Genomic DNA, 11,066 nt, shown 5'->3' on the forward strand with positions numbered 1-11,066 from the left:
AAAAAAAAAATTTTTTTTTCACAATTTCTTTTTCACCCTTTTGCTTTTCTTCACTCTCATGCTTGAGAATAAATCTCCATTAAAAAGTTACTCTGTACAGAACAAAAAGAGCCATATTCTTCATTTAAACATGAAGAAATCTAAGGGCTGAGTAATTTTCCCAAGGTGACGTAGCTGGTCGGTCAGTGGCAGAGCTGTGGTTTGAACTCAGGTACCATGGTATCAGCATCCAAGTTCTGAATGACTTTGCTATACTGTTCCTGTGACTGTGATGAAGTTTTCTCAATCTCAGCACTATTAACATTTGGGGTTGGATAATTCTGTGTGTAGGGGACTGTCCCATCCACTGTAATATCCCCGACCTCTGCTCACTAGGTGCCTGCAGCATCTACCCACATCCCATGGTCTGCCAGGCTCCTCTGTCCATGAGATTCTCCAGGCAAGAATACTGGAGTGGATTGCCAGTTCCTTCTCCAGGGGATCTTCCCGACTCAGGGATCAAACCCTGGTCTCCCACATTGCAGGCAGATTCTTTACCGTCTGAGCCATGATGGAAGCCCCCAAAACAAAAAGGCCTTCAGATATTGCCACATGTCCCTCTTGTTAGAAAATCGTCCCCTATTTCTATCATTGAAACAGAGACTGATTAGAGGGAACAGTAATAGAAAAAATATGAGATGACTAAAAACAATCCCACCTTTTGAGACAGGCTTACTAGGAAGCATCTCAGCATATGCCTTCATTTGTTTTTAGTTTGTCTCTTTCCTAGCTTTCTTCTAAACTCTTCTTTGGCTTAGGCAGCTAGAAAAAAAGAGCTCTTTCCTTTTTAAACTCCAAGCATTTGAGAAATTTACGATGTACTCAATGCTGTCCGAGATGATAGGTGTTCAGAATTATAACACAGATTTTAGCTTAGCTGAAGAAAAGCAGCAGCAGAGAAGCTAGTGTCAGCAGAGCAGAAGGCTGTTCTTCTAACCTTTCCAGGCTTTATAATGACTCTGCCCACCTTACTGCTAATGATTAAATGCTCTGTTTATAACACTGTATTTTTTAAAAGATTTTTTTTAATGTGGACCATTTTAAAAGTCTTTATTGAATTTGTTACAATATTGCTTCTTTTGTTTATGTTCTGGTTTTTTGGCATTCAGGCATGTGGACCCTTAGCTCCCTGACCAGGGATGGAACCTGCACCCCCTGTATTGGAAGGTGAAGTCTTAACCACCGGACCAGCCAGGGGAGTCTCCAGGCACTATTATTTGGCATCCTGTTACTCCCAATGCTATCACAGAGTCCAGTTCTGTACCGACATTTCCTAACATTGGCTGAGCTGATAGAACGGGACACCTATACTGAGCACCACAGTGATGACCTTCTCACTGGTGAACTTCTGATAGCTTTGGCCTATGGGTGCCCCCAGTGGCTCAGACAGTAAAGAATCTGTCTGCAATGGGGGAGACCCACACTCAATCCCTGGGTAGGGAAGATTCCCTGGAGAAAGCAATGGCAATCCGCTCCAGTATTCTTGCCTGGAGAATTCTATGGACAGAGAAGCCTGGCAGGCTGCAGTCCATGAGTTGCAAAGAGTTGGACCTGACTGGGCAGCTAACACACTTGGTCTATGACGTCTCCTGCTGGTGGTCTTGGGAAGCACAGTCATCTGATTGGTTTTCTGCCCATTAATACATTCATTCCGTATCCAGTGTCTCTAGCTACACACTCTCTGAATCTTTCTACACCTTCTTGTAGCACTTGCAAAGGAAATTTGACCATTCTGCTTCACTCTTCATATGGGCTATCACTTTCTTCAATCTTTCTACGAACCACATTACCAACCGATTAGCCCCATCAGGGTGTTCAGTGTTCACCCAGAAGAACAGAGAACGTTCTCATATTGATAAACTCTATCAATACTCCTTCCCCTTGGACCAGAATCCTTAGGATCCAGCCCAACATGTACTAACTAGCTCTGATTCACATGTGAGCGACGTTCTAGAATTTCTCTGGGTTGTACCCTTTTTCCTCTCTTACTATTCCCAGCACTTCCCTAGCCTGGTGGTGTGTTTTGACTCTAATTATGACTCAAGTGGAGGGGAGGGAAGATGGGGATAGAGCCTGAGCAGGGCATTTGCTGTCTTTCAAGGTAGAGACTTCCGCCTCACCTTCAGGCAAGGGGGTGGGGGAACAACAGACTTTCATATGAGAAATGGACCATTTCTTCCTGTCCAGAGGGTCTAGGGTTATCTGGGTGTGATAGGTAGCTTCTAAAGTGGCTTCCAATGATCTCCACCCCTGCCATTCACGCCCTGAAGTAACCACCTATCTTGGGGGTTGTTTTAATAAAAACAATACAGCGCAAGTGATGGGATGTTAGTTCAGACACGAGTTACAGAAGCAGTCGACTTCCTTTGGTTTCACTCCCCCGCTCTGGTACTGTCTGCCTGCTCGTGTCTCTTGGGACCTGCTTTAAGAAAGAGGCACATGGGACAAGGAAGAGAAGATGGTCTCCAAATAGAGATGATGAGGAACTGAGGTCCTGGGTCCACGTAGCCCCGAGAAAATGAATGTTGCCAACAACCAGGTGGATAAGCTGGGGAGCCAAGTGTCCCCCAGTCGATCCTTGAGATGACTGCATCATCAGCTTACACCTAATCGCACCATTTTGGGAGACTCTAACCTAAAGAGCTTTCCTAAGACCAGCCAGAGACCAGAAATCACTGACCCACAGAAACTGTGAATTAATACATGTTGCTTCTTTAAGCCTGTAAATCTGTGGGTAGTTTGTTACAGAGTAACAACTGATACATTCAAGTCAAGGACTGACATGAACATGGCCTTGAACTTCCTTTTGCTGTTTCTATGAAATGGTCATGCCAAGGTCTAGAATATAAGCTGCCTTTTCCCTACCCTCAGAGGTTGCAGGAAGAAATAAAGAAATAAATCCCATGCATGTACAGAGAACAAGAACAATCGTTTCGGGATTTAAAACAATTTTTTTATAGAAATACATTTGTTAAATAGAGCAACAAATTTATATTTGGAATAGAATACAGCTTGTTGGTTGCACATATCAAGCTGGAGAATATCATGTTCAATTAATCTAAGTTCCCTTCCATGATGGATGAGAACATATAAATATATGATATACGAACACGGGCTTCCCAGGTGACACAGTGATAAAGAATCCACTTGCCAATGCAGGAGACACAAAAGATGAGGGTTCGATCCCTGGGTTGGGAAGATCCACTGGAGTAGGAAATGGCAACCCACTGCAGTATTTTTGCCTGGAAAAATCCCATGGACAGAGGAGCCTGAAGGGCTACAGTTCATAGGGCCGCAAAGAATCAGACACAGCTGAGCACACACACACATATGATTAGCCATGTAATTTATATTCTGCTAAGTAAAATGCCGAAAACAGAAAGACAGGCTGATTGCTGACAAACAGGCATGTATCTTAAATAACTATCAGATGACCCTCCATCATTAATCAGCTTATAATTTCCAACAAATAACAGGAAAAACTTACTAACCACCTTGAAAATAATGACAAGAAATCAGTCATCTTTACATGTATACAGATATATATATACATATATATATACATATACACATATATAAGTTTTATTAGAATGAATAAATATAAGCAAACATCCCACTGAATTTCATCTTTGGCAGTTACTAGGTACAGACAGGTAGACAAAAGTAAAGAAAAACATGAAGTATATTACATGATGAGTTACTTTTTCAAAATTATAAAAATAAACTGTTTTTTGAAAAAGCAGGTTTTGTAGGTTTTTATTTAAATTTATACTCAAACAACAAGAAAATGGTGACAAGTATAAGGCAATATCAGAATTCAGGTTGATGCTTTCTATTTTGAGTTTGTCTAAACTTTAGCTCAATGGTCAGAGTGCTAAACACTCATCATGGCAAAAGAAGGTACAATTTTTTCTATTTTAAATGAACAAGATTATTTTCTCACCTCAATGTTAATAGGACAGATATGCTCACATCACTCACTTCATAGTAACAGTTTTATCAGGAATTAGAGCACCGGATGACCCATGAAAAGACAGAATCAGTACCTAATATATCAAAGCAACAATAACCAACTGGTTTTGAAACAATCGTGTTAATCATAGCCCTCTTGTAATCAGAACAGTAACATGTCCTCATGGGAAAGGTACTGTTTCCTACAGACAAAGCATCATTTCATTATTACTAACAACAGAGCACAATACCCAAGTAATCTTTTCACTTTTCAAAAGTTCTCTGTGGAGAACATTCACATTCTCTGAAATCATCAACATTAAAAGATGAAACAAAAAGCAGTCAACTAGTTAAAACACACAGTATGTATGTACATATATGCACAGATACTTACACACAAACACTGTCTCTCATGTTAAACTCAACAATAAAAATATTCCTAAATAAAACTCAACATTCAAAAAACTAAGATCATGGCATCCGGTCACATTACTTCATGGCAAATAGATGGGGAAACAATGGAAACAGTGGCAGACTTTATTTTCTTAGCCTCCAAAATCACTGCAGATGGTGACTGCAACCATGAAATTAAGAGACGCTTGCTTCTTGGAAGAGAACTATGATCAACCTAGATCGCATAAGAAAGGCAAAGGCAACGCCAAAGAATGCTCAAACTACCGCACAATTATTCATCTCACACACTAGCAAATTAATGCTCAAAATTCTCCAAGCCAGGCTTCAGCAATATGTGAACCGTGAACTTCAGATGTTCAAGCTGGTTTTAGAAAAGGCAGAGGAACCAGAGATCAAGTTGCCAACATCTTCTGGATCATCGAAAAAGCAAGAGAGTTCCAGAAAACACATCTATTTCTGCTTTATTGACTATGCCAAAGCCTTTGACTGTGTGGATCACAATAAACTGTGGAAAATTCTGAAAGAGATGGGAATATCAGACCACCTGATCTGCCTCTTGAGAAACCTGTATGCAGGTCAGGAAGCACCAGTTAGAACTGGACATGGAGCAACAGACTGGTTCCAAATAGGAAAAGGAGTACGTCAAGGCTGTATATTGTCACCCTGCTTATTTAACTTATATGCAGAGTACATCATGAGAAACGCTGGGCTGGAGGAAGCACAAGTTGGAATCAAGACTGCCGGGAGAAATATCAATAACTTCAGATATGCAGATGACACCACCCTTATGGCAGAAAGTGAAGAAGAACTAAAGAGCCTCTTGATGAAAGTGAAAGAAGAGAGTGAAAAAGTTGGCTTAAAGCTCAACATTCAGAAAAATAAGATCATGGCATCCAGTCCCATCACTTCATGGCAAATAGATGGGGAAACAGTGGAAACAGTGTCAGACTTTATTTTTTGGGGCTCCAAAATCACTGCAGATGGTGATTGCAGCCATGAAATTAAAAGGCACTTATCCCTTGGAAGGACAGTTATGACCAACCTAGATAGCATATTCAAAAACAGAGACATTACTTTGCCAACAAAAGTCCATCTAGTCAAGGATATGGTTTTTCTAGTAGTCATGTATGGATGTGAGAGTTGGACTATAAAGAAAGCTGAGCACCGAAGAAGTGATGCTTTTGAACTGTGTTGTTGGAGAAGACCCTCGAGAGTCCCTTGGACTGCAAGGAGATCCAACCAGTCCATTCTGAAGGAGATCAGTCCTGTATATTCATTGGAAGGACTGATGTTGAAGCTAAAACTCCAATACTTCGGCCATCTGACGCAAAGAGCTGACTCATTTGAAAAGACCCTGCTACTGGGAAAGATTGAAGGCAGGAGGAGAAGGGGATGACAGAGGATGAGATGGTTGGACATGAATTTGAGTAAACTCCGGGAGTTGGTGATGGACAGGGAGGCCTGGCGTGCTGCAGTCCATGGGGTCACAAAAGTCAGACACGACCGAGCAACTGAACTGACTGAATGACTGACTGAGACAGTATATTGAAAAGCAGAGACTTTATTTTGCTGACAAAAGTCCGTCTAGTCAAGGCTATGGTTTTTCCAGCAGTCATGTATGGATGTGAGAGTTAGACCTTAAAGAAAGCTTCATGGACAGGAGTTTAAGCACGCCCCGGGAGTTAGTGATGGACGGGGAAGCCTGGCGTGCTGCAGTATATGGTGTCGTAAAGAGTCAGACACAACTGAGCGACTGAACCGATTGACTGAAATAATCACCTTTATTAATTTAAAATGTTTCTGTTCTGAAGATGGTAAATACTACAAAAATGATTAAGGCTTGTGATTGTAATTATATATTCCTTTATGATCGATGTCTCATAGTGGAATTTAAATTTCCCTTTGCCACTTTAAAGTAAGGTGACTGGGGGGCTTCCCTGGTGGTCCAGTGGCTAAAACTCCACACTCCCGCTGCAGGGTTTGAACCCTGGTTGGGGAACTAAGATCCCACATGCCACAGAGAATAAAAGCAAAACAAAAGAAAATGATTGACATCTTGCGCAACGACTCCAGGGGTAGGTAGTGTAAGTGGAACCCAGTTAGGATCTATCCCACATTTCAGGAACGTGGCACAAAAGTTTAGATCACATCTATCTAAAAACCTGACAATTACCAGACCATCTCCTGGTACCCACTTGATTTATTCCTAAAATTTTACCCTATTTGTTATTGCTACATTATATGTAGGTTAAGATTTTGGCCAAATATTTTGGTCTTTTCCTACATTTTTACAATTCTCCTTTACATTGTCTTTGGTGTTCCAAAAGACCCTTGCTAAAACAAGTACTCACTCACCGGCAACATAAATATTAGACCCAACTAAAATCTCCCTTTCCCCCCAAGTTTTTACCAACATGCTCTTTTGAGAGATTTACGAAAGTTGCAAGCAAAAATAACAAAACTGTTGTTCATCCTTGTAGAGAATCTAGCTTTTGTTTTTGTTCTGTACAAAATAATTTTAAAACGAAGATTTATTTTCAAGCATAAGAGTAAAGTAAAACAGTGAAAAAAATTCTGAAAATTATTTTTTAAAGAAGAAAAGGCTGCTTAAAGAAGATTGTGTGTGTGTGATCAGTTGTGTCTGACTCTTTGTAACACTATGGACTATAGCCCGCCAGACTCCTCTGTCCATGGAAGTTTCCAGCCAAGAATACTGGAGTGGGTTGCAATTTCTTCCTCCAGGGGATCTTCCCAACCCAGGGATCAAAATCCCATCTCCTGTGTCTCCTGCATTGGCAGACAGATTCTTTACCACTGAGATACTGGGAAGCGCTTATGCTCAGATAACTCTCTAATGTAACATTCAGTATTTAAATTTGATACGCATCTATTGTGGTCCAGATGTGTTTGCTTATTCACAGTGAAATATTTGATAATGCATCAGAGGCAGTCCAAAAAATGGTCAAAATTATTCTTCATTACAAAACGTTCAAGTTGAACGTGTTTACTCAAAGAGCAATTATAGATTTAATATCCAAGACTGGTTATAGTGTCACACTGCTTCCCAGAATATTTAAAATCAAGCAGTTCTGCTTTGTCAAAAAATAATACTGTTTATGCACATAAATGATTTACATACCCAAATACACGGTAATGAAACATGAAGTCAAGTAGAAAACTGAAATTACTCCTTCCTCAAAGCACAATACTCTAGTCACTCCTTAGTTTTAAACGAAAATATGAAGGTTACATAATGAAACACAGGCAATAAAAGTCCCAGACTAATATATTCCAACTGGTATAAGAAATACAAGATATGTTTAAAAGCGAGATTCAGTAGAGGCAAACAGGGGCAAAACAGAATTCTGTGTGATTAAATTTTTCAGAAAGAAATACAATTGAGGCAAGCCCTCCAGAGTTAATATGCAAATGACTGATGTAAATTGAAATGGTCAGACTCTGGAGTCTGTCCACTACAACTGGATATTAGTGTAGGAATGTAAATAATATCATGTTAGAAATTGCACATGATTCTAGCAATTGACTTTTTAAAAAGACAACAATAGTTTTTGTTCTTTTTTTCTTTTCTTTTTTTTTTTTTTACTATTCTTATCCTCAAACAGTCTTGTGTAGACTTTGTGTATTCAGATTCTGGTTAAAAAAAAAAAAAAGTATTTCCTCACCTTATAACATAGGTGTTGCTATCAGCTTCACAAAGCAGCCAGCCTAGGCAGTGAAATGCAAGCTACAGACAGCCCAAATACTCATAAAATCTGCAAATTGTGCCGCTTCAAAATGTCATTTCATTTTACTGCTAACCCTCATATCAACACCAGGACTCTAACAGATAGAGGGAAGGTTGACAAAAACTATTACACTGGTAAGTAATTCTGGTAAATTAAAGAAGTTTACCTTAACAGAGGCTTATAGTTAATTAACATAGCAGACCTGATGAAAATGTGCTCCCTTCCGTAACGCAGCACATTGCCAGCTATTCATTTTGTACTATGCAACAGTATTTATCATTAGATCAACAGTAATCTAGTAGTCTTTAAAGAGCTAATCTTTCAAACAGTTCACAAAGTAATTTACACACTGGGGAAATCAGGCACAGCAGATTACCTACCTATCTGAGGTTTTGTCAGGAGAGAAACACTTTCTATTTATTAATATTACAGTGAGGACACCGCTGATCCATGTCTCGAAGGCTTACATGTCTTTTACAATGTGATTTCAACAGAGGAAATCTCAGTCTTTGATCTTTATGAGTTAGTTTTTCATTGCCGTTCTTTTAATGAGCTAATATTTTGATGATAGAGAGGAAAAACATTTCTAGACTTTAAAGTCACTTACTTGCTCTTCAGGTGAGATACTCTACTTGGCAGATAATTTTTAAAAGGCATAGCTTCTGTGCAGTATTTTTGCTATTGTATAAATTAAGAAATAAAATGCTATAAAGAGCAAAAAATCATACTACACATAGTTAGCAACACAGTAATTCATCCTCAGCGTCAAGAACAAAGTATAATATCTTTCAAAAGGAGTTACCATGGTTAATCTTTTTGAAAGTTCAGTTATCTGAAATTTGGAACATTAGCTTTAAAATGATCTTTACTATTTAATTTAGCTATGACTAGACCTTTAACACATAAATGACTTGATGGGAAAAGTTTGAGAGATGACTTACAAACATACACACACACACCCCCATCACTATCACCATCATCTTCTTCTCTACAAACTATAATTTGCTGTTGTTCAGTTGCTAAATCCTGTCTGAATCTCTGCAACCCCATAGACTGCAGCACACCAGGCTACCCTGTCCTTTACTATCTCCCGGAGTTTGCTTAAACCCATATCCGTTGAGTCGGTGATGCCATCCAACCATCTCATCCTCTGAACCCTCTTCTCCTCCTGCCTTCAATCTTTCCCACCAGCAGGGTCTTTTCCAATGGGTCAGTTTTTTGCATCTGGTGGCCAAAGTATTGAAGCTACGGCTTCAGCATCAGTCCTTCCAATGAATATTCAGGACTGAATATTTAGAATATTCAGTTTCCTTTAGGATGGACTAGTTTGATCTCCTTGCAGTCCACGGGACTCTCAAGAGTCTTCTCCAACACCACAGTTCAAAAGCATTAGTTCTTTGGTGCTCAGCCTTCTTTATGGTCCAGCTCTCACATCCATACATGACAACTGGAAATACCATAGCTTTGATTATATGAACCTTTGTTGGCAAAGTGATGTCTTTGCCTTTTAATATGCTGTCTAGCTTTCCTTCCAAGGAACAAGCATCTTTTAATTTCATGGCTTTAGTCACTGTCTGCAGTGACTTTGGACCCCAAGAAAATAAAATCTGTAATAATTTAGTATTTCCCAAATACGCTTAATCAAACAAATTATCAGAGATATCTTTTACAATAATTGACCCTAGAATTTTCCAAGGAGATTCTGATTATATATCTGTAGAGATATTAGCAAACATATCCAGATCAGTTTTGTTTTCTGGATATAGTTGCAAAACACCAATTCATTCTAGAATGTGATAGTTTGTTTTTCTTGTTGTTGTTTTATTTTTGCATAACTTTAAAATACAAGAAAATTTGGTTCTAATTTCCTGCAAAGCACTCCATGCCACAAACCTCATAGTACTTCCAAATAGCTATTTGGATTAAACTTAGAATCATAGTTTATGAAACCATAGTTTACTCACGCTTTTTTTCCTTCTTCTTCTAGACTTTCAGTATTATTAGGGCAATGAAATATTGAGCTATTACAGAATATTGTTTTGAGTTACCTATAAAAGAAAAACTTTCTGGTTTAGCAATTTACTTGCCCAAATCGATTATCAATCAAGAATCCATTCATTGCATTTAGCGCATATATATAAGAATCTATAGCTCTTTGATTCTTTGGCATTTTTAACTGATTCAGTTCAGTTCAGTCACTCAGTTGTGTCCAGCTCTTTGTGATCCCATGGACTGCAGCATGCCAGGCCTCCCTGTCCATCACCAACTCCTGGAGCTTGCTCAAACTCATGTCCATCGACTCGGTGATGCCATCCAACAATCTCATCCTCTGTCCTCCCCTTCTCCTCCTGCCTTCATCTTTCCCAGCATTAGGCTCTTTTCCAGTGAGTTAGTTCTTTGCATCAGGTGGCCAAAGTATTGGAATTTCAGCTTCAGCATCAGTCCTTCCAGTGAATATTCAAGACTGATTTCCTTTAGGATGGACTGGTTGGATCTCCTTGCAGTCCAAGGAACTCTCAAGAGTCTTCTCCAACACCACAGTTCAAAAGCATCAGTTCTTCAGTGCTCAGCTTTCTTTACAGTCCAACTCTCCTATCCATACATGACTACCAGAAAAACCATAGCTTTGACTAGACAGAACTTTGTTGGACCTTTTAACTGATTAGATGACTCAATAAATTAAAAGAGAAAAATTCAAAGCAGCTGGTCAGTGACATGAATGATAATGATATTCAGTGACAAAATCATAATAAACCAAATGTCTAACAAAGATGAACACAGTTTTCTATGTAGTTAGTGCTTTAAAATACTATGGTTATTGACATTTGAAAAGAATTCTGTCACATAATTTGTTCTTTATCTAGTTGAATGTTCAGCTTTTAATAGAGAGGATCACTGTGGTTATCACGACTGCAG

This window comes from Ovis aries, chromosome 26 (assembly GCF_016772045.2).
Source record: "Ovis aries strain OAR_USU_Benz2616 breed Rambouillet chromosome 26, ARS-UI_Ramb_v3.0, whole genome shotgun sequence".
In the NCBI taxonomy this organism is placed as follows: Eukaryota; Metazoa; Chordata; class Mammalia; order Artiodactyla; family Bovidae; genus Ovis; species Ovis aries.